Source organism: Chionomys nivalis, chromosome 1 (genome assembly GCF_950005125.1).
Source record: "Chionomys nivalis chromosome 1, mChiNiv1.1, whole genome shotgun sequence".
NCBI classification, from domain to species: Eukaryota; Metazoa; Chordata; class Mammalia; order Rodentia; family Cricetidae; genus Chionomys; species Chionomys nivalis.
The window spans coordinates 129,018,569-129,042,550 of record NC_080086.1 but is presented as its reverse complement, the minus strand read 5'-3'; positions in this window follow the sequence as shown (position 1 = coordinate 129,042,550).

Sequence of the window (23,982 nt, the reverse complement as noted above, 5' to 3'; positions counted from 1 at the left end):
AGACAAGTACCACCAACAGATTACAAGAGATAGAAGAAAGAATCTCAGACACTGAAGATACCATAGAGAAAATAAACTCTCTGATCAAAGAAAACAGCATAACCAACAAATTCTCATCACAAAACATTCAGGAAATCTGGGACACAATAAAAAGACCAAACCTAAGAATAATAGGGATAGAAGAAGGAGAAGAAGTACAGCTCAATGGTCCAGAAAATATATTTAATAAAATTATAGAAGAAAACTTTCCCAACCTTAAGAAAGATATTCCTTTGAAGGTCCAAGAAGCATACAGAACACCGAATCGACTGGATCAAAAAAAACCATCTCCTCGTCATATAATAATCAAAACACAAAACATACAGAATAAAGAAAGAATATTAAGAGCTGCAAAGGAAAAAGGTCAAGTTACCTATAAAGGTAAACCTATCAGACTTACACCTGATTTCTCTATGGAAACCATGAAAGCCAGAAGGTCCTGGATAGATGTGCTGCAGAAACTAAGAGACCATGGATGCAAGCCCAGACTACTGTACCCAGCCAAGCTTTTGTTCACTATAAATGGAGAAAACAAAATTTTCCAGGATAAAAACAAATTTAAACAATACGTAGTCACAAATCCAGCCCTACAGAAAGTAATAGAAGGAAAATCACAAACCAAGGAGTCCAACAATGCCCACAATAACTCAGACATCTAATGACCCTTCACCAGTACAACTTGAAGAAGGGAAACACACAAACTCTACTACCAAAAGAAAGAAAGAGAGAAAGGAAAAATGACCGGAGTTAACAACCACTGGTCATTAATATCACTTAATATCAATGGACTCAACTCACCTATAAAGAGGCACAGGCTAAGAGATTGGATTCGAAAACAGGATCCAACATTCTGCTGCTTACAAGAAACACACCTCAACCACAAAGACAGACATCTACTCAGAGTAAAGGGCTGGGAAAAGGTTTATCAAGCAAACGGACCTAAGAAACAGGCAGGTGTGGCCATACTAATTTCTAAGAAAGTTGACTTCAAACTAAAATCAATCAAAAGAGATGGAGAGGGACATTTTTTACTCATAACAGGAACAATTCACCAGGATGAAGTCTCAATCCTGAATATATATGCCCCTAATATAAAATCACCCACTTATGTAAAAGAAACGTTACTAAATCTCAAGGCAGTCATCAAACCACACACACTAATAGTAGGAGATTTCAACACTCCTCTCTCACCAATGGACAGGTCAATCAGACAGAAACCTAACAGAGAAATAAGAGGATTAAGGGAGGTAATGAATCAAATGGACTTAACAGACATCTATAGAATATTCCACTCAAATAAGAAAGAATATACCTTCTTCTCTGCAGCTCATGGAACCTTCTCGAAAATAGACCACATACTCGGTAAGAAAGCAAACTTACACAGTTACAAAAAAATATCGGTAACCACCTGTGTCTTATCAGATCACCATGGATTAAAGTTAGAATTCAACAACAATGCTATCCCCAGAAAGCCTACGAATTCATGGAAACTGGACAGTCAACTACTGAACCACACCTGGATCAAGGAAGAAATAAAGAAAGAAATTAAAGTCTTTCTTGAATTCAATGAAAACGAAGACTCAACATACTCAAACCTATGGGACACTATGAAAGCAGTGCTAAGAGGAAAATTCATAGCATTAAGTGCCCACTTAAAGAAAACGGAGAAAGCACACATTGGAGACTTAATAGCCCACCTGAAAGCTTTAGAAAAAAAAGAAGCAGACTCACCTAGGAGAAGTAGAAGACTCGAAATAATCAAATTGAGGGCTGAAATCAACAAAATAGAAACACAGAAAACTATCCAAAGAATCAATGAAACAAAAAGCTGGTTCTTGGAGAAAATCAATAAGATTGATAAACCCCTATCTAAACTAATCAAACGGCGGAGAGAGAATACACAAATTAACAAAATCAGAAAAGAAAAGGGGGACATAACCACAGACACAGAGGAAATTCAGAGAATCATTAGATCTTACTACAAAAACCTGTATGCCACAAAATTGGAAAATGTAAAAGAAATGGACACTTTTTTAGATAAGTACCATATACAAAAGTTAAACCAGGAACAGGTGAACAATCTAAATAGACCTGTTAGTCGCGAAGAATTAGAAGTTGTTATAAAAAACCTCCGCACCAAAAAAAGCCCAGGTCCAGATGGCTTCAATGCAGAATTCTACCAGAACTTCCAAGAAGACCTAATACCTATACTCCTTAATGTATTTCACAATATTGAAACAGAGAAGTCATTGCCAAATTCTTTTTATGAAGCTGAAGTTACTCTGATACCAAAACCACACAAAGACACAACCAAGAAAGAGAACTACAGGCCAATCTCACTCATGAACATCAACGCAAAAATACTCAATAAAATACTGGCAAACCGAATCCAAGAACACATTAGAAAAATTATCCATTATGATCAAGTAGGCTTCATCCCAGAGATGCAGGGCTGGTTCAACATACGAAAATCTATCAATGTAATCCATCATATAAATAATCTGAAAGAAAAAAACCATATGATCATTTCATTAGATGCTGAAAAAGCATTTGACAAAATTCAACATCCCTTTATGATAAAGGTCTTAGAGAGATTAGGAATACAAGGGTCATTCCTAAGTATAATAAAAGCTATTTATAGCAAGCCGTCAGCTAACATCAAATTAAATGGAGAGAAACTCAAAGCTATTCCACTAAAATCAGGAACACGACAAGGTTGTCCACTCTCTCCATACCTCTTTAATATAGTGCTTGTAATTCTAGCAATAGCAATAAGACAACATAAGGGGATCAAAGGGATTCAAATTGGAAAGGAAGAAGTTAAACTTTCATTATTTGCAGACGATATGATAGTGTACATAAGCGACCCCAAAAACTCCAGCAAAGAACTCCTTCAGCTGATAAACACCTTTAGTAGCGTTGCAGGACACAAGATCAATTCCAAAAAATCAGTTGCCCTCCTATACACAAAGGATAAGGAAGCAGAGATGGAAATCAGAGAAGCATCACCCTTCACGATAGCCACAAATAGCATAAAATATCTTGGGGTAACTCTAACCAAGGAAGTAAAGGATCTGTTTGACAAGAACTTTAAGTCTATGAAGAAAGAATTTGAGGAGGATACCAGAAAATGGAAGGATCTCCCTTGCTCTTGGATTGGGAGGATCAACATAGTAAAAATGGCAATTCTACCAAGGGCAATTTATAGATTCAATGCAATCCCCATTAAAATCCCATCAAAATTCTTCACAGATCTTGAGAGGACAATAATCAACTTTATATGGAGAAACAAAAAACCCAGGATAGCCAAAACAATCTTATATAATAAAGGATCGTCTGGAGGCATTACCATCCCTGACCTCAAACTCTATTACAGAGCCTCAGTATTGAAAACAGCTTGGTATTGGCATAAAAACAGAGAAGTCGATCAATGGAACCGAGTAGAAGACCCTGATTTTAACCCACAAACATATGAACACCTAATTTTTGATAAAGGAGCTAAAAGTATTCAATGGAAAAAAGAGAGCATCTTCAACAAATGGTGCTGGCAGAACTGGTTGTCAACGTGTAGAAGAATGAAAATAGATCCATATCTATCACCATGCACAAAACTCAAGTCCAAATGGATTAAAGACCTCAATATTAGTCTGAACACACTGAACCTGATAGAAGAAAAAGTGGGAAGTACTCTACAACATATGGGTACAGGAGATCACTTCCTACGTTTATCCCCAGCAGCACAGACATTAAGGACAACATTGAATAAATGGGACCTCCTGAAACTGAGTAGCTTCTGTAAAGCAAAGGACACTGTCACTAAGACAAAAAGGCAACCCACTGACTGGGAGAAGATCTTCACCAACCCTGCAACAGACAAAGGTCTGATCTCCAAAATATATAAAGAACTCAAGAAACTAGACTTTAAAATGCTAATGAACCCAATAAAAAAATGGGGCACTGAACTGAACAGAGAATTCTCAACAGAAGAAATTCAAATGGCCAAAAGACACTTAAAGTCATGCTCAACCTCCTTAGCGATAAGGGAAATGCAAATTAAAACAACTTTGAGATACCATCTTACACCTGTCAGAATGGCTAAAATCAAAAACACCAATGATAGCCTTTGCTGGAGAGGTTGTGGAGAAAGGGGCACACTCATTCATTGCTGGTGGGAATGCAAACTTGTGCAACCACTTTGGAAATCAGTGTGGCGATTTCTCAGGAAATTTGGGATCAACCTACCCCAAGATCCAGTAATACCACTATTGGGAATATACCCAAGAGATGCCCCATCAAATGACAAAAGTATCTCTTCAACTATGTTCATAGCAGCATTGTTTGTAATAGCCAAAACCTGGAAACAACCTAGATGCCCTTCAATGGAGGAATGGATGAAGAAAGTGTGGAATATATACATATTAGAGTACTACTCAGCGGTAAAAAACAATGACTTCTCGAATTTTGCGTGCAAATGGATGGAAATAGAAAACACTATCCTGAGTGAGGTATCCCAGACCCAAAAAGAGGAACATGGGATGTACTCACTCATAATCGGTTTCTATCCATAAATAAAGGACATTGAGCTTATAATTTGTGATCCTAGAGAAGCTAAATTAAGACAGTGAACCCAAAGAAAATCATATAGTCATCTTCCTGGAGAGGGGAAGTAGACAAGATTGCAGGGCAATAACTGGGAACTTGCGGGGGAGGTGGCAAGGGGCAAAGGGGAAATGGGATGAGAAACATGAGAAGGGGAGGATGGGAGGAGCTCGGGGGATTGGGATGGTTGGGATATAGGAAGGGAGGATACGAGAGCAGCGAAGTATATATCCTAACTAAGGGACCCATCTTAGGGTTGGAAAGAAACTTGACTCTATAGGGGTTCGCAGGTATCCAGGGAGATGTCCCCAGCTGGTACCTTGGGCAACTGAGGAGAGGGAACCTGAAATGACCCTATCCTATACTGATAAATATCTTACATATCACCTTAGAACCTTCATCTGGCGATGGATCGAGGTAGAGACAGAGACTCAATTTGGAGCAACGGTCTGAGCTCTTAAGGTCCAAATGAGGAGCAGAAGGAGGGAGAACATGAGCAAGGAAATCAGGACCACGAGGGATGCACCCGCCCACTGTGACAGTGGAACTGATTTATTGTGAGCCCACCAAGGCCAGCTGCCTGGGACTGAATAAGCATGGATTGAAACTGGACTCTCTGAGCATGGCGGACAATGAAGGCTGATGAGAAGCCAAGGACAATGGCATTAGGTTTCGATCCTAATACATGAATTGGCTTTGTGGGTGCTTAGCCTGTTTAGACGCTCACCTTCCTGGACATAGATAGAAGACCTTCGTCTTCCCGCAGGGCAGAGAATTTGGACTGCTCTCCAGTATGGAGAGGGAGGGGGAATGGTGTGGGGGAAGGAGAAGAGGAGTGGGGATAGGGGGAGGGGAGTGGGGGGAGGGGGCAATATTTGGGAGGAGGGGAGGGAAATGGGAAACGGGGAACAGGTGGAAATTTTAATTAAAAAAGAATAAAAAAAAATTCAAAAAAAAAAGGAACAAAGATAAATATTCACTATTATTATTACTAAAAGAGTGTAGTTTTATTTAATTTTAATATGAGAATTAAACAATTTTGTTTTTAAAAAAAAAAGAATAATAAGACAGAGAAAAAGATAAAAATATTGTTATAGCTGAGAAAGCACTGTTCAGTTCTATGAGAAAGTCAATAGGAGTAGCAAAGAAAAGGGACCAAAAAAGTAACCCAGGTGTGTATATACAGAAAATAATAAGGCCGGGCAGTGGTGGCACACACATTTAATTCCAGCATTCGAGAGGCAGAAGCAGGCGGATCTCTGGGAATTCGAGGCCAGCCTGGTCTACAAGAGCTAGTTCTGGGACAGGCACCAAAGCTACAGAGAAACCCTGTCTCGAAAAGCCAAAAAATAAAAATAAATAATAGAGGGAGATGTTGGTTACAGAGAAGGGACTTACATATTTCACAGAATCACAGTTTGTGCTTGACAAAGTGCCAGTAAAGAGAGACATGGAGTAACTGGATGAGAACACTCATGTGAATGTGCATCTACATGGGTGTTCCTTTTTACTTCTGTGAATTTCTAGCACTCTCATCAAGCTGAGTGGAGTTCAAATTATTTTACTCCAAATTAATAGTCTGCTTTCTCTTAAAAAATAAACCTGTCCATTGATGTTCCCCCCTTTGTTATTAAATGAATTACTGAAATTTATTCAGGATCCTTTATTATAGCACTTTTACAGTGATGATGGGAGTAGGAAGTGTGCCATGGGAACTAATGTTCTGGGTGTGAGATACCTTGCTATTTCTGATTATCAGCATTTAGCATCTCCCCATGTGCTGCCTGAGAACTGCATGATCGGCCTGTTGTTCTCCTGGTTTTCTAGGCCATCATCCAGAGTTCTCCCTTTTCTCTGCCATCCCTTGTAGCTGTTACAACACTTTACATAAAGTGCCAGCTAGGGTGTGGGAAATCAGGCAAAAGGCAAAGCACATTCTTTATTTTCCTTTTATATAGGTTGCTACTAGAAGGTGTGGCCTGTGATTTAGAATGGGTGTTCTGATCTTAAGTGATCCAAATTTATGGTGGATCTTCCCAACTCATGTGATCCATTCAAGAAAATTCCTCACAGCTGTGCCAAACAGCTTTGGTTTTCATTAAGTCCAGATATGTAAATAGGTTCTGCACTTTCACTTCATGCCTTCCCAGACCCAAATAATCATACAGAAACTATATTAATTACAACACTGTTTGGCTGATGGCTCATGCATATTTCTAGCTAGCTCTTACATCTTACATTAACCCACTTCTACTAGTATATGTATGTATGACTGTGGCATTTTCTCATTTTCTACATGCCTTTTTTCCTCTGTGGCTGAGTGGTGTCTGCTTGACTCCACCTTCTATCTATCTATCTATCTATCTATCTATCTATCTATCTATCTATCTATCTATCATCTCTGCTTGCATTTCCTGCCTAACTTTACTCTGCTAAACCATTGATCTTAAAAGCTTTCTTCATCAACCAATAAAAGCAACACATATACAGAAGGACATTCCACATCACAGATGTAGTCAAATTGACAATAAAGATCAGTCACCAAATCTAGGAACCACCCATTCCCTAGAGGGCCATCTGTTTTCAAGTCTACATCCTGTACTATTTCTCTTCACTAAAATATCAAACATTTTTAAAAGTAGAAATAAATTTTAAGTTCCTCTCCCATTACTCAAAGTGTATTTCAATGTATTCAAATTCAAATACTCATTATTACACCCTTGATCATAGAGCATGGAGAAATCAAGCTGGTACTGACTCAGAAACTTCATTTCTACTAGATAGCATTCATAGTACTCAAAGGAATTATTCATGCTATCAAAGGAGAAAAGTTAGTGATCAATTATACACAACATTGAATCCTATTATAAGATACAATAATGATTGACATGCAAGATATGCCCACGAGTGTAATAACATTATCAGTATTGTAGGAATAACTAACCACTTTTGGGTTGGATTTAAGTATTGCTCCACAAACTGAAAGCAATACTAGGCACCATTATCAGGCTAGGAAGATATGGCTACATAGTTAACAAGCCCCTGGTACAGTACCTGCTACCTTTATGCTGCAAATGGGCACAGTATTTAACTGATTCCTAATGGCCTTATATTCATAAATCAGTTCGTCTTCAATCCTTAGTTGCTCTTTGCAGAATATGATTGATAAAACAGTGACACATAACAGAAAGAAGTGCAGAGAATAAAAGGCTGAATAGTTCTTTGCCATAAATGGAACATATATACCTCCCCCACTCACCAAAGACTCAGAGATCATTGCTGAACAGGGGTAGAAAGAGTGTTAGAACTTGAGGTGGGGAATTACTACAAGAAGACATCTTGTGAACACAGACGAGCAGCTCCACATAAGAACTCACATCATCTCAAAGATGCATGTGCACCAACTGAACAAGCCCAGCCTTGACCAAACTCCAGCTTGAAGAGATGGGGAAGGAGATGAATGTGATCAAAATATATCAGTTGAAACTGTCTAAAGTACTATGTAAAGGAAAAGGGAAGAAAGAAGTAGAAGATAAGAATGAATTATAATGACTTTGTTTTCATTCTACTTCTGGTGAGTAGGAAGACCTTTTTTTTTTGCATTCTAGGAATTTGCCCTATTAAAATTTCATGTAGAGAAGGTTACTATCATTAATGGCTCCTTTGAACACTGTGTAGAACAGATTCCATTACTGAGCAAAGAAACTAGGACCATTAAATAAATAAACTCTAAAATAAAAGCTATGAAATGTGAGTAATAATTTTTGAAAGTACAAGGGACAATTGTCTTCTATTTTAAAGACATAAAACTCTAATAACATTTACAAACAAAAATGCCTAACTGAGAAGTAATCTTATTACATTGTTTTTCAGATTCGAAAACAAAAATGTGAGATTTAATCAAAGAGCAATACTGAAGCATTTACATCCTCATAAACATTGTTGGCGAGGCTATAATATTATTAGTTTCATGTCTGAAAGGAAAAGCCTACACAGTGACAGTCACAGTTAAGGATACAGACTGCAATATTTCAATTCATTAAAATAACTCATATAAGATGTGTTCATGCTTAAAGAAACATTTCTTTTGGATACTGTATGAAATACCTTCAAAACTACAAATTATTATGATTGTTTTAAATAATTTTCATTATAATTTAAAGATTAGTATAGTCCATACTCTTGATTAATTATAATAAAAATTTGAATTTTCTGTGAAATCTTATGAGTGGATTCAGGTGGAAATGTACAACCATCTGAGGTGGTGTTAGGGATGGAGTGGGTGGCAAATGAAGGATTGTTGATTCCCCTCACATGTTCCACGTGGTGAGGCCACATTCAAAGAACTCCCATCTCAATTATCAGACAACTTTCCCAACCCATGAGGAAAGAATTAAATGATGACAATCGGAGGAAATAACTAACGCCATGTACAAGCAGGTGTACTTCCAAGCTGTGCGGAACCACACGATTTATACTGACCTTCACTGCTAGGCAAAATCTTTCATGGGCCAGGGACTGTTCATAAGCAAATCCAATTATTAAGCAAGATCACTGTTATGTGTGTAAATCCAGAAAATTAAGGCAAATCTGGAATTGAAATCCAATAAGAATATGAAACAATGATAAAAATGAATTCTATTATCACATAGCATTTTTTTCACGATTTATATCTCACAGAGGCAGCTTCATTTAGGGAACTATTTAGATGCTAATATTTAATTTTAGCCTTAAAACTATGATAATATAATCATCAGTTTTATGTTTAAAGATGTATTACTTGATAATTGTAAGTCTACAAACTTAAATTATCCTTTCAGCCCCCATTTTCACCTTTATTCTGCTGTGCCTTGCCTGAGAGAAAATTGTTTCTAGAAATATGCAGCAAAAAATAAAAATATCAATAATATTAACAGAATTTTAATTAACTGTGTTTAAATAAGTTTAGAAGAATAGCTGTTAAGAAGCAATACATATGATAAACCAATTTTCAGCTTTGTTGCATTATTTTATAAAAATCAAAGAACGTATTTAAATGGCAAGCAATTCTAAATTTATTTCTGTATACACTACTTTTGCTTTGTAAATTTTAATATATCCATGAATGCCATTCACATTTTGATTCATTTAACATTTCCGGCTGCTTTAGAACATAATTTGAAACAAGCACTGGTAGGTGACAAAGATGGCTTCTTTGAGATGAAACTTATTCCATTGTGATAGAAGTTTATTAATATTATGCAAACCAAAAGAACTAAGTAAGTCAGCAAACAGCTAGTAATGCACCTTTTTATATCAGAGAAATTACCGGAAACAATCCTAACTTTCTGCAATACATATTTTTAGTTTAGAGGCACAGGGAGCATTTTTCCTATTTCCATTCATATAGAAAACAAGACTTTCCCTTTGTGATCCTATTCACATGCAAATTTGCAGTAGCTGGGGTATTTGCCTACATCTGTAGAATGATAATTGTATGCATGCATAATTTTATAGCATGGCTGTTTAAAATTTGGATTTGCTCATTTTTAAACTCCTATTTCCCTGGAGCCTTTTCTGTTTTGACTTTGTGTGTGTATGTGTGTGTAGTTTTTGTTTTGTTTTGTTTTGTTTTGTTTGTTTGCTTGCTTGCTTTTGTTTAGACAGAGGGGTATTTTTGTCTGACCAGGAGACTATTTGCTATATTGACAGTCTCAAACCCACCTGGATCAGAGACCTAACTTTGTTTTAAGAGAAAACAGAGAGAATCAATCAAGAGTTGAGATTCTTGGAGAGGGACAGAAAGATCGCCAAATGAGTAAGCACCACATAGATCAGAAACATCAGTGTTAAGGAAAGGAGAAGCCACACAAAATCTGAAAGAGAGCCTGAGTGAATTTCTTTATAGCTTGTTATTCTCATTTATCAAATTATCAGACATTCCTAACTGAATAATGATACACTGCTGATTGTTTATTAAACAGAAACACTCACGCATTGCCACAAGAGCTACAATATATAAAAACCGTATATATTCATGGAGGGACATTTGTCTAAATCTAACAAAACTGTGCAAATCCTTGCTCTTTGTGCAAACAACTTCTCTAAAAATGGAGGTAAATGATGAATCTCTGTAACCTGAAACCACAATAGGTGTGAATACATGAACCATATAAACATTTCAGTAAACACGGCTTCAAAAATGGAAGGAGGCAAATAAAGAATAAATAATAAAATGTGACATTGGTTAGGATTTGAGTATAGAATAACAGCAAATTAATCTGAGTAATGTTTGTAAAATACAACTGAGAGACACATCCTATATAACCTGACTTTGGGGCACTGAGAAATCAAGTTCAGCAAGGAAACATCCTCTATACTTATTCACTTGTATAGTAACAAAAGGTTTTAGACAGGGTGCTGGAAGCAAACACATCAATCGTGGTACCCATCACTAGACTGCAAAGGCTACATTGCTCACCTGGTAGGTAGGATGTGCCCACTGATGCAGTAATGAGACAACTATTATGAGGTAATTACTGCTTTCTGATTGGAGTTGATGTCTACCCTGCAGGAGGGGGTTCCAAGCCAGGTACCATAATCCTGGTCAAAAGACCATACTTAAGAGAACCTACATTGCTACTTTGCTAAATAATCACACTTCTACATTTCTAAATGTTTAGAGACATACCAATAAATCGGGGCTGCTATCAGCCTTGGTCAGAGAATTTGCTTTTTTTATTGGACAAGAGTCAATGGTGAGATCCTAATTGGTGAAAGTGCTAAGAAGAGACTCAGTTCTTAGTCCTGAACAGGGCAGCAATAGTAATCCAACCAACATAAATACCCAGAGATATAAGGAAGAAAAGTAGAAAGAATGTAAAATTGTCTTCTGGTCACGACATGGCTATTCATTCATGAACCCACAGTAGGTGTGGTTACAAATGTAAGACCTAAAACAACATAGGCAAACCAAAATACTTGCAAAGATTAGGTAGATCATCTACATGTACTACCACATATTGTTAAACTATTAGCAGTGGATAATTCCTAGAAAAGGAGAAAGTATTCCTTTTCAAAGTTCTCCCCCATTAGTTTCTATATACCAATGGCTAGATCCAAACCAATGTTCCTATGGGCAACACCAAATAGACAAAGTGAGCTATCAAAATAATAAAGTTAGGAGAGGTCATGATGGGGTTTATGGGAGGAATTTTAAAGGGGAATAAAGTATATATTGTCATATTTTGTTGTTTACATGTATAAAATCTCAAAAGAAAAATATTAAAGACTGCTACCATTTTGTGTGAAGTCTTTCAGCATGCACAGATTTGTGTAGTCAGTGGGATGGAGAGGGGAGAGCCTTGGACTTCCCACAGGGCAGGGCACCCTGACTTCTCTTAGGACTGGAGAGGGAGGGGTAGGGGGATGTTGGAGGGAAATGGGGGGATGGGAAGAGGCAGAAATTTTTGATAAAAATTTAAAGTTTCCCCCTTTGTGTTGATTATAAGGTAGCTAATGGGTGTCATTTCTTGATGGTAGCATCACGATTTCTGTTTTCTTAGTCCAGTATAACAAAATCAATTTGGAAGTAGCCTTTATTTGAATGCTTAAGGAATATATCTGGATTAAGCTGGGGAAACTGAGATAATACCAATATAAAAGAGAAAATGACATGACACCATGTATTGAGTGTTTTCATCATATCTTTAATGACAATATCTGCTTGCTTCCACGATTAAGTGAGCAGTACTACTCAGGGGTCCTTGGCTATGCTCAGTATAAACATCATAAGAGAAAAGTAAAGGAGGTTTATTGGGTTTCTGCAGGAACACAGGAGGCAAACAAACAGGGTCCGTAACTGCCCTAGAATCCTTTTCATTTCTGAATAGTGCAGTCCCTTAATGCCATTGCTCCTTTTCTGTTTGTCTACTCTTCCCTACAGAGCCTTGCAACAGAGAAATGGGAGCGCTTGTAAATGGGAAAGTGTATAGTGCAACGTTAGCCGAATTTCTCAAAGGACTAGAGACGTAGGTCTTAGAGCAAGCAAGGCCTTGTATTTCAAGCACATTCCTGACCTGCACAGGAGGTTAAAGGTGTCTTAGGGTTTTGAAAAGTAAATGTCTGCTATATTAATAGTCTCTGGCTTCAGAGGTAGAATATAGGTCATATAAGATCACTATGATTGAGGACCTAAAGATCCCTGGAGAATTGAGATCATGTGCTCTAATTTGTGTGTCAATACTAAAATTGTCTCTTAATCTGTGAATATTCCATAGTGAACCAAAAAATTGGACACTCTTTTAGTTTTTGAACAGTAGTATGATTTCTGTAAGGAGAAGTAATCTGATGAGAAAACACTACAGCTGGCTCTAGATTGTGCCTAAGCTCTTTCTAGACGGAAGCACAGAAACTAAGAAAAAAAAGTAGCATTTGCGGTTTCATTGAGAAAGACGAAGGTCAGGTTTTAAAAGACAGAATAAAATTTCATCTTATTGTGAAGAGTCAAGTATCAGAGAAGAAGCAAATATATCAGAGGGATGAGGCCCACTTCTTTCCACTGAGTTTCCACTTTCCAGGTGAGAGCTTTATATTGGTAGAGGTCTGCTAACAAAGTCAAAAGTGTATAGTTCACTGTGGCCACCAAACGCTTACTCCTCAAGCAGATGTCCCTCAGAGAAGTGTTGAACTATACTCGTGTTCCCATGCAGAGTTTTAGCTCAAAGGGAGAAGTGGGAATTCTGGGAAAGAGAAATCTAAGAGAAGTTTACATTGTGCCATAAAAATTCTCTAACAGGAATCTTGCCAACTATCCTCTCAGAGAATGAGTGGGTTTGGTGCTAGTTAGCAGAGCAATGTCTGCTCCAGGCATATTTAGAAAACAATGGAACAGTCACCTAGTCCTCAATGCGCTTGACACCTGGGCTTGATAAGGAAAAGCAATAGCAAATGAAGACTTGCCAAAACTATGGTCCTTCAGGCTTGTTATGGGCACACTAAACAGTGCTTTCCTGGGGAGCAGCAAGTAGTGTTGACAGTGACATTGTGGAACAGGGAAATTGTGCAGATGCTTTTAAAATAAGCTGCATTTACTATGCAAGCAAAGAATGAGATAAAATTTAAAAGTCCTAGATAGTTACCAGTTCCCAGAGTTGCAAAAATAAACTTGCAAAATCTACAACTTCAAAGATTACAAGACATTCAAAAAAAATCACAGAAGAGTAGCTGTTACTCTGGGGAGAAAAAACAAACAAACAAAAGTAAGTTTGTGAGAGCAACTGGATGCCAGATTTAACAGGAAAACCCATTGAAGGCAGATCTCATGAAGAACTGAAAGAAGGCATGTTAAAAAAGTAATGGAACCATTTAAATGGAACAATTCACAGACAGAATACAAAACTAAGTATACTAAATGTAAAAAACTAGAACTTTATAACTAAGCTATTTCAACAGTAAATAGAATCAAATAAAAACTCTTTGGTGTAAAAGTATACCTGGGGTGAGAGACTCACCAAAAGCACTCCACAGTGTATTTGAACTGATGAACAAAAAGACCTGGCAAATTCAAATACAGGTGTTTATATTGCATTCTAGCCAAAAAATAGATGAAAAAAATTAAATAAAAAACTTCAGGCACACACAGAGCATTTATTGTCACATTAACACGCATGTAAGGGAATTGCTAAAGGACGGGAGAGAGGAGGTGAAAATTTATTTGAAAAGCATAATCTTCTAAAGTGTTTATCATATCTTTATCCATTTTATCAAACTTATCTATTTATTTAGGAGCTTCTCAAAGAAAGAAAATGAAAAGAGATCTGATCAAAAAATGATTCATAAAAATATGTATTAAACCAAAGACTAAAACAAAACCCTCAAACTAGCAAGAAAAACTGAACAAAGGAATATTTATAAACTATTTTTGCAACCATAAGCCAAATAAAATTTAAAAGTATATATCTAGACAATGGATCTTATCCCAATGAAAGATTCTAAAATTTACATGATAAGTTAATATTGGGGTTTGATTTATAAGTAAGAAAATATATCCTTGGGTGATAATTTTACTTTTTTCTCATCTATCTCAGTCCTATCTGGACATCTTGTGTGTACCCTAAAGATCATATTCAAAAGTAAATTTTTTGTATGAGTTACTTCTCTCGTTGCTATGACCAAATGCATGACAAGAAGTGAATTAAGGGAGAAGGGGTATATTTGGGATAATGTTTTAAGAGTAGAATTCATCTTGGTAAGCCGGGCGGTGGTGGCGCACGCCTTTAATCCCAGCACTCGGGAGGCAGAGGCAGGCGGATCTCTGGGAGTTCGAGGCCAGCCTGGGCTACAAAGGGAGTTCCAGGACAGGCTCCAAAGCTACAGAGAAACCCTGTCTCGAAAAACCAAAAAAAAAAAAAAAAAAAAAAAAAAAAACGAATTCATCTTGGTGGCATAGGTATGGTGGCATCTACTACTCTGCGGCCAAGTGGCTAGATATCCCTGCATTCTGAAAAATCAGAAAAGATGAAGAGAAATCATGATGCTCATGTGTCTTTTCCTTGTCTCTCTCTCTTTTATTTTATTTAATCTAGGACCCCATTCAAAAGGATGGTGGTGCTCACACCAAAGTTTTGTCTTCCCTCCAGTGTCAAATTGCTCTAGAAACATCCTCAAAACACAGGCAGGTGTGTCTCCTAGATGATTCTACAGGCAATAAAACTGAAAATGAGCATTTACTAACACATTTGCCTTTAGTGAGTTACCATGGTCATTTATGAATGGTGTCTGGGTTGCCTTAGAGGTATTAAGAATGGCTTAAAAGTTTCAAGTATATTTTACACATACTCCTCTAATAGTGCCTGTGTTTGCATTTAAATATCAGGATAATGTCAGCAGGTACCACAATTGGTGACTTTACAACAGGAGGCTTCCTTTACAAGTTAAAGGGCTATCGTTGAAAGACTAATAGAACTGAAAGAAGTTCAAGGCCAGACAAAAAATCACTTTCTTGATAAGAAACAAGAATTGGGGTGTGGTCAATATTTTATGTTATAAGAGGTACTATTTTACTTCTTTCTTCCACTTTTTATACCTATATGCTCATCTATCTACACAAGAGGAGTCACATAGTGCAAGTTGTTCACATGCTCTACAACCAAACACAAACCTAAAGCCTTCTTCTTACCTAAAGTGTGACTCTTCTAAAGAGATCAAAATTTATAAATGCAAACTAAAGGAGAAAATATAAGCATTAAAATATAGGAAAGAGCAGCATTACTAGTAGCCAAAGCACAAAATCTAAAATCAAATCCTGGAAGACCATGCTTGTGAAGACTGAGAAAATGATTTACAGATAATTCATGTGGTGGTATGAATCATTATAAGCACTTTCGAAATGGCACAACGAAAGTTCATGCACGCAGAGATTTAATATTTCTTCTACAGATAAATGGGAAATATACCACAGATGTGCACTAAAACCTATGTGTGAATGTGGGCTATGACACAGCAAGGTTCTATCAAGAGAGATGATAAACTGATATTTATATTGGAGCCATAAAAATACGTTGTTAACCAGACCATCAACACAGATAGAAAGAACAATTTAATATTATCATAAATGTAAAATATAAAACTACAAAACTCCTCTGAGGTAGTGTGGACAATCTAGAAGGCCTTCAGTTTACAATAACTTTTAAGATGTATTCCCAATAACAAGAATTATAAAAGAAAAAAACAACTGATAAGCAGAACTTCAACAAACTTAAAGAGATTTTCTGTGCAAAAATCACTTTCAAAGAAAATGAAAAAGCAAGTAATTGGCTGAGAATATATATTTATTAATAGCATATCCGAGAAAAATCTCTCATTCAAATATGTAAAGAACACTTGGAACTCGAAAATAAGAAAAACAACCCAATTTAAAATGACCCAGAAATCATTAGATCCTTGCCCAACAAACTGACCCAAATCTAGAACACTTACAACCACTCAGTGCAGGAATGAGCACTCATTTATTCATGTAAATAAATGAAAAAAAAAAAGGTAATGTCAAAATTGAAAGAAAGCTGTGCATTGATTTACAGAAATAAAATGATTGTTTTGTTTAATAACAAGTTGGCCATTCTAAACACTTTATAATGATCTCTTGTAAAGTTTTCTAAATTAAACTGGATTGCATTTTATATGGTTTTAATTACTTTTCTAGATGACTCTGTTTATGTTTTATAAGTTAATACAAATTTTAGAAACCATTCCCAGGTTTTAAAATTAAATTTTCATTTAAATATTTTGAAACGCTATTACCGTTTTGTATTTTTAATTTGTTGAAAATACAGTCTTCTCTCATACAATAAATACTGACCACAGTTTACACTCCCTCCATTCCTTCCACCTTCCCTCACTTTTCATTCCCCAGATCCACTCCCCCCCATTTCCTCTTTAGAAAAGAGCAGGCCTCCAAGAGACAATAGCCAAATAGGACAAATACAAATACAACAATACAAGGCAAAAACCCTGACACTGATGCTGGAACAGCAACCCAATAGGAGGAAAAGAGTCTCAGGAACAGGAAAAAGAGTCAGAGACACACTCTCCCACTGTTAAAAACCCACACCAAAAAAACCTACCAAGCTACCCTGTTATAAAATTTATTATTACCTTTTCAACTTAACATTCAATCACTTCATTCTTCCAATATTAAATAAGCACATACCTTGTTGACACTTACTTCAGTGCATATGTCTAAAGGCTTATTTCTGAACTACTTCATACCAAGGATTTATTTTTATTTATACGAAAATCGCACTCTTGATTTTTGTTCCTTTGTAATAAACTTTGAAATCACACAAGAATAAAATCATATTTATTTGTATTTCAAATTCATCTTTAGAAATGGTAGATAATAATGAACACAATAAATTTATCTTCACATGAATATAAATGTATATATTTAAAATTGGTTGACATCATAAATAGAATAAATTAAAGGAAAGAAAGTTGAAAATAATTGAAAACATACCAAATAAAAGAATCAGAAAGTGGAAATGTCTAGGCAGAATTATGCAAGGTTAAAATGGCTTACATGTAATATATGTTTTGAGAGATATTTACACTGTGTGGCAAGTTAGACAATATCACAGTGGGCTCATAAACCAACACAGTCTTCCTCTAATGCAGAACATCATGCTTTATTTGGGAGTGCTTGTGCAGTAGGTATTACACTGGGATGCGTGCAGCATTATCTTTTAATTTCATATAAACACTTAAAATATATTGGTTTGTACAACAGAAAAATTATATCTTATGTCTGTGAGAAAGTTTAATAAGTATAATAAATAATCTGCAAAATATTTTGCTTCAGAACTTCATTTTATTCTATGTGTTGTTGTGTTCAATTGTATTTTCACCGGTAAAGTGCTTTAATAAACTTTTTATACTGTTTTATAATACTGGCTTTAAAGCATAAAGATTTGCTAGCTCTGAAGAAGAGTGCTCAGAAATGAAATTTGTCTGAAAGGTGATGGACAGATAAGAAATGGCATCATTAACAAATATTTATTGAGTAACTAGGACACCCAGGCTGTGTGCCAGAGAGAGGCACAGATGTGTTTTTCTGGAATCAAGCCTGAAAAAGCCCGTGTAACACAAGGGAACTGGGATTCCAGATGGACGTTTTCCCCTGGAACTGTCCCCTTTCGTTCCTTTCTACTGTTCAGTTCTCTGGACTGATTTTTGTCATGTGTGCTTCTCCTTCTTTTTAGAATGGCTGTCCTCTTGCAGAATTTACAAACTTTAATGGCACTTCATGCCTTTAAATTTTACAGCTTTAAGTTTTATGTGGTCTAAAAATGAAAGTGGGTGCTTATAATCAAAACAAAATCAACTGAAAATATGCTAATTACTCATTATTAAAACCTGACAGTTTAAAAGCCCTAAAAGAAAACTGAAGAATAATTTTCAAACATTCACCTTGGTGGTGATTTTTTTTTTTTTTTTTTTGGTGGGGAGGACTTTAATTAAATCTTCCAAACACACATTTTTAAAAAGGTGGCTTTAATGCCACATATTTTTGCTTTCTTTTCTGAAATCTGAGGATTTTTGCCAACATAATATTTTATTGATTTTTCTGGAATTTCACATAATGCACTCTGAACACACTACCTTTCCAGTTTTGCCAGTCACACACTTCTAGTCTCAGTATCTGCACAGTGAAACAAGTGTGTATTTGAGAATTGCTGACCAGCAAACTTCGTCCAATCAGTGAGTTCCAGGCCTCTGTGAGAGACTCTGCTTTCAATAATAAAGTATAGCACCTAGAAATGGCACCCAAAGCTATCAACTATCATCCATGTGCTCATACACATAACTCATATACATGCATGCATGCACACACACACACACATGCACAACAATAAAAATTTGGAGAGTATCAGGAAAATTCAGAGGGTGGTTTATATGTGTGTATGGCATGCACTATGGTGATGACTTTAAGAATATCTAGTCATTAAGAATGGGCATAGAGAGTGCACCCTTTAGCAAACTTCTATAAAGTAGATTAGGAGGAGAGATAGAAAAGGAAGTTTGCTAATATGCTGATATGTCATTGTATTAGTTTCCGTTCCTCTTACCATGATAAATCACCCAGGCAAGAACAACTTAAGAGAGAAAGGGATTCTTGTATAACTGTAGGTTATAGCTCCTCATTCTGGAGAAGCTGAGAGAGCAGATATGCCACATCACATTAATAGACAAGAGAGATGACAGCAAACTAATTCATGCACTCCAGTGTTTGCCTCATTCACTTTCTCTACTCTGATGCTGTACAGAATCCCTGCCAAAAGAATTAAGCCACTTGTGGCAGATGTGAGCAATGCAGTCAAACTATGCAGAGGTCAATCTAATCTAGACCATCTCTTATCCATATTTTCTACCTGGTGACGTAGATTAAGTCAAACTGTCAAAGCAAACAAACCATCAAAATCAACCTGCTTCCTAACGTCCTTCGGTATTGTAGGCTTGTGAGCTTTATATGAAATTTAAGATTTTGAAAACCATTGATGTTTATCTAAAGCTGACCAATTTTAATATTAGTAGTAGTAGTATTAAGATTTTCCTTCACTTTTTTATAAATATTCAAGCATATCAGATCAGATCAAACACATCACTACCCTGCCTTTGTAGCCCAGATCGGTTCTGTTCCCATTCCAAAAAGAAGAGGAAGAAGAAGAAGAAGAAGAAGAAGAAGAAGAAGAAGAAGAAGAAGAAGAAGAAGAAGAAGAAGAAGAAGAAGAAGAAGAAGAAGAAGAAGAAAGAAGAAGTTTATTTTATTTCTCCAGACCTCGAGCTCTGCCCTTGAGCAGGCAAAGGCTCCATTTTCCATTCTGTTGATGAACACGGCTTTATTTTGTGTTGAACTCCATGTCCATTTCCTCTCTGCTCAGTACTCTCTGAGGTTTTCCATTTTAATTAGGCCAGTAAATTACCCTCACAAGAGACTATCTTACATGTTTAAAGTCAGTAGAGATTTTATTCCACTTTTTCAAAATGTGCCTTTTTAGCTCAGTTAAAAGCTTTTCAAAATCCTTCCTTCTTAAAAGCATAGATAAGTCACTTATTAATACTTGAGATTTTCGGGCCTTCCCCATTATGTCTCACGAAAGCTATTTCCTAGTATCATAACTAGTTATCTGCATTGTTCTCCACAGTTTTCTTTTCCGTTTCTCAACGAACAATCTCAATTTTCTCTTTTGTTTAAAAGGCGGAATCTCTGGATGATTCAAAGTGTATTCCAAACCGTAAGTAAAACTTATTTTGGTTGCAAGAGCTGATTGAGCTTATTATTTTTATTCATGTTCCAAAATAAAAATAATAAATTTTAAAAAGTATTGCTTAGATCAGAAAAGCATTGAGCAGAAGGAAATCATGACAATACTAAGCCACAAGTTAAGACAAATATGCAAGCACAGTGCTGCTGTTCTAATGCTCACTTCACAATCACCTGGATTCAAATATTAATCTAGAACATAGGTATAAATCAGACTTCCAAAGCACCATAGAAAAATCCCTGAGGTGGTTCAATGGAACACTACTTTGGGAAACAATATTCCACAGACCATATATATGTCAGAATGTCAATGCATTGTTCACAGTCAGATGAGGTGCATAGGGAACCCTATCTCTTCAGTTGTATTGTCCTCTTAATGAAATAGTATTCATCACAAAAAGACAAGTAATAAAATCAGTCCAAGAAGCAACATCTAATTCAGTTTCTGTTCTTTGCCATACCAAACCACAAACACTAAGAAGAGAGCATTTTTCATAATGTTTTAGGATTAATAACAGATTTGTCTAAAGAAATATTAACTGATCGTTAACAATCAAATGAAGGCTCTAGTTCTGAGTCTGTAGATACATGAATAATTTTCATGGAAGAAATAATTTCAAACATTCTAGATTACACTAAATACTAATACATAGCATTTAGCATCACTTTGAGGTATCACCCAGTATGAATATTGGGCAGAAAAATTAAAAGAGACCTTGAAACAAAAGTACAGTTGAAACCAAATTATTCCCTTGGAATTTAAATGTGTAATATGTATTTATTGGCTTCTAAAACAACCTAATAGCAAGTATTTGGCTTAGTTTTACTATGTGTTTACCATTGTTCTCTGTAAATATAAGAACTCCAGTTTCTTTTAATTTATACACATCATCTCAGTAACAAACATAAAAACATGTAGCCATTTCTGTATGTTGAGTACTTGTCACAAGAGTCATTTCCAATAACTAAACTAAGACTTGCCACCTGAGTATTGAATGATTTCACTGGAAGTGCTCCTTCTAAGTACAAAAGGTATAGACATGCTAGAGATGTTTCGGGAAGTTACATATTTTATTCTTACTTTCCCTATTTTCTCTCCTGACTTTATTGTTAGAATGTTTACCTGCTTGTCTCTGTGCTGTTACCTTGTAATTAAAAAGAAATTTTTGTAATAAGAAATAAATATGTTAAAAAATAACTGAGAACTTTCCAGATTTGGACTCTTCCTGGTTTTCAATAAGGCAAGTAACAATATATATCATACATATCACAGAAACCTTAAAGATAATACCAGACATCAACTTTATGGGCAGAAGGAGGTTAAAAAATAACCGCTTCTTGGTAAGCTTTTGGTTTCTCTGCCATGGCTGATAAAGTACATGTGGTCTTAGTTTTCCTGCTGTAGTAGATGCCTTTTCAAATCCTGAGGGTCCACCTTTGTGATTTAGTTTCAGCAATAATTTACTTCAACTTGTCCAATATTAACTCACTGGTTTATCAACAGTGTTCTGCAGTAAAACTTATTAGCCTGTGAATTAAACGTAGCCCCTCCCAGGCATTGGTATGGAGACCTTATTGCTCCTGTGTGTGTAATTTTGCTCAACAGGGAACCACTGCCACCAAGAACACAGTCTCTGCTTTCTTTATACTTTTCCTTGTCAGGACATTAAATTCTGTCACCAAGTTAATAATGAAGTCAAATTTTGATTGAGTACACATTATTTTATTTAATCACACATAGTTTTCATGTAAGAATGGCATTCTCTGTGTGTAAAATTTCATAGAATAAAAGGTATTGTTGAGGAAAAAGGAAACATACTGAAAGGGACAACACAGAGATAAGATTACATGATTGTGAGAATTAGTGGTCTAATTGATTTCTGCCACTCCCACAGCAGAACAATTAGTTCCTTTAAAAATAAATTCCAGTTTTGCTATTTGGTCTTTACCATCGAAGTACACGATGTTTGTGTTTACGATCAGTTTTCTCCATATGTTATCCAACCTCAATGGGAATGATTCACTACTAATCCCCTGGGCTCTCTGTTAAGGAAGTCAACGAGCCTACTTCTGGTGAGAAAGCTTTTATATCTCCTCCACAGTTCACTGGAGGGTACTCTAATGAGAAAGCAATGCAAGTGGGAACCTTAACTATTTGGATAAAGGACTAAGGGAGGAAAGAGGAGCTATAACTGATATAAAGGAAAATTGTATACTGTAGTTCCAGGGTATGTGACTCATCTTAGCAAGAATAAGGGAACATGCAGTTCCTTCCAAACTCAACATGTTTTTGGAAGGCTTAAGTTAGGAAATGAAGAAAGGGTTTAAATGCCCTCTTACATTAGATACTGGGATAAATGATTTTATAAATGTAAATATCTGCCTATCTTCTTCATATAGTTGACTTGTGGGGATCTCTGCTTGTGCTTCAGTCAACAGGACTAATTAATAAAAATTGTTAGAAAGGCTAATGACAATGGATAGCTCCTAGCAGAGAGCCAATTTTATTTAGGAATGGGTGTTGCCATTAATAGATTGCCAATGGCTCACACATGTATCCACCTGGCCAGTGATAATTTAGATATAGTGAGTTTTTTTTTTTTAAAAAATAACATGAAATTGGTAAGGAGATAGAAGATATGTTGGGGGGCAAGAGGTAGTGAGAAAAAGAGAGTGAATAGTAAATATGACCAATACACATTGCATACATGTGCTGAATTTCTAAAATTAATATTTAAAAATGGAAATTTTATTTGCCAAAATGTATGCTCATTCTAAAGCTGCTAAACCAGATAGATTTTTGTGTTGGAGTTTTTTGTTTTATTTATATATTTTTTTGGTTTTTCAGACCGGGTTTCTCTGTGGTTTTGGAGCCTGTCCTGGAACTAGCTCTTGTAGACCAGGCTGGTCTCGAATTCACAGAGATCCGCCTGCCTCTGCCTCCCGAGTGCTGGGATTAAAGGCGTGCCTCACCACCGCCCGGCTTTGTGTTGGAGTTTTATATCCCTAGTCACATTGAGATTTATGTATAACATTGTTTCATGTATGAGATTTTCTTATTGTGTATATTTTTTTCACTTGTTCTATGAAGTTAGTGCATACTTTTGCTATAGACTGTTTGATTCCAACAGCTGTCTTATTTTCTGTGTTTTAGAATAAAGTAAGGAGAAAAAACTGCCCTTTTATGTTCTAGTGTTGCTAGAACCAGTTTTCAAGTTAAGGATTTACTTAATTTTCTTTTGTGGCAATTTTAGTTACTTTTTATTTTCAATATTTAATTATGCTTATATCTTTTAAGTTGAACATGGGAGTTTCATGCCTTGGAGTTTTATGATCAATATTGACACATGTGCACACATATGTAGAAATACACACACATACAAACACATATATTACTAAATTCTCAACTGCATGCTGAAGAGATCCTTGATATTCTTTATTTGGTTTTCATACATTAGTTCTATTTTATACTTGATATACACAGCTATACCTAATAATCCAACTGTGCACATGTCTTGTAGCATGAGTTCTAATTTCTTTATTTG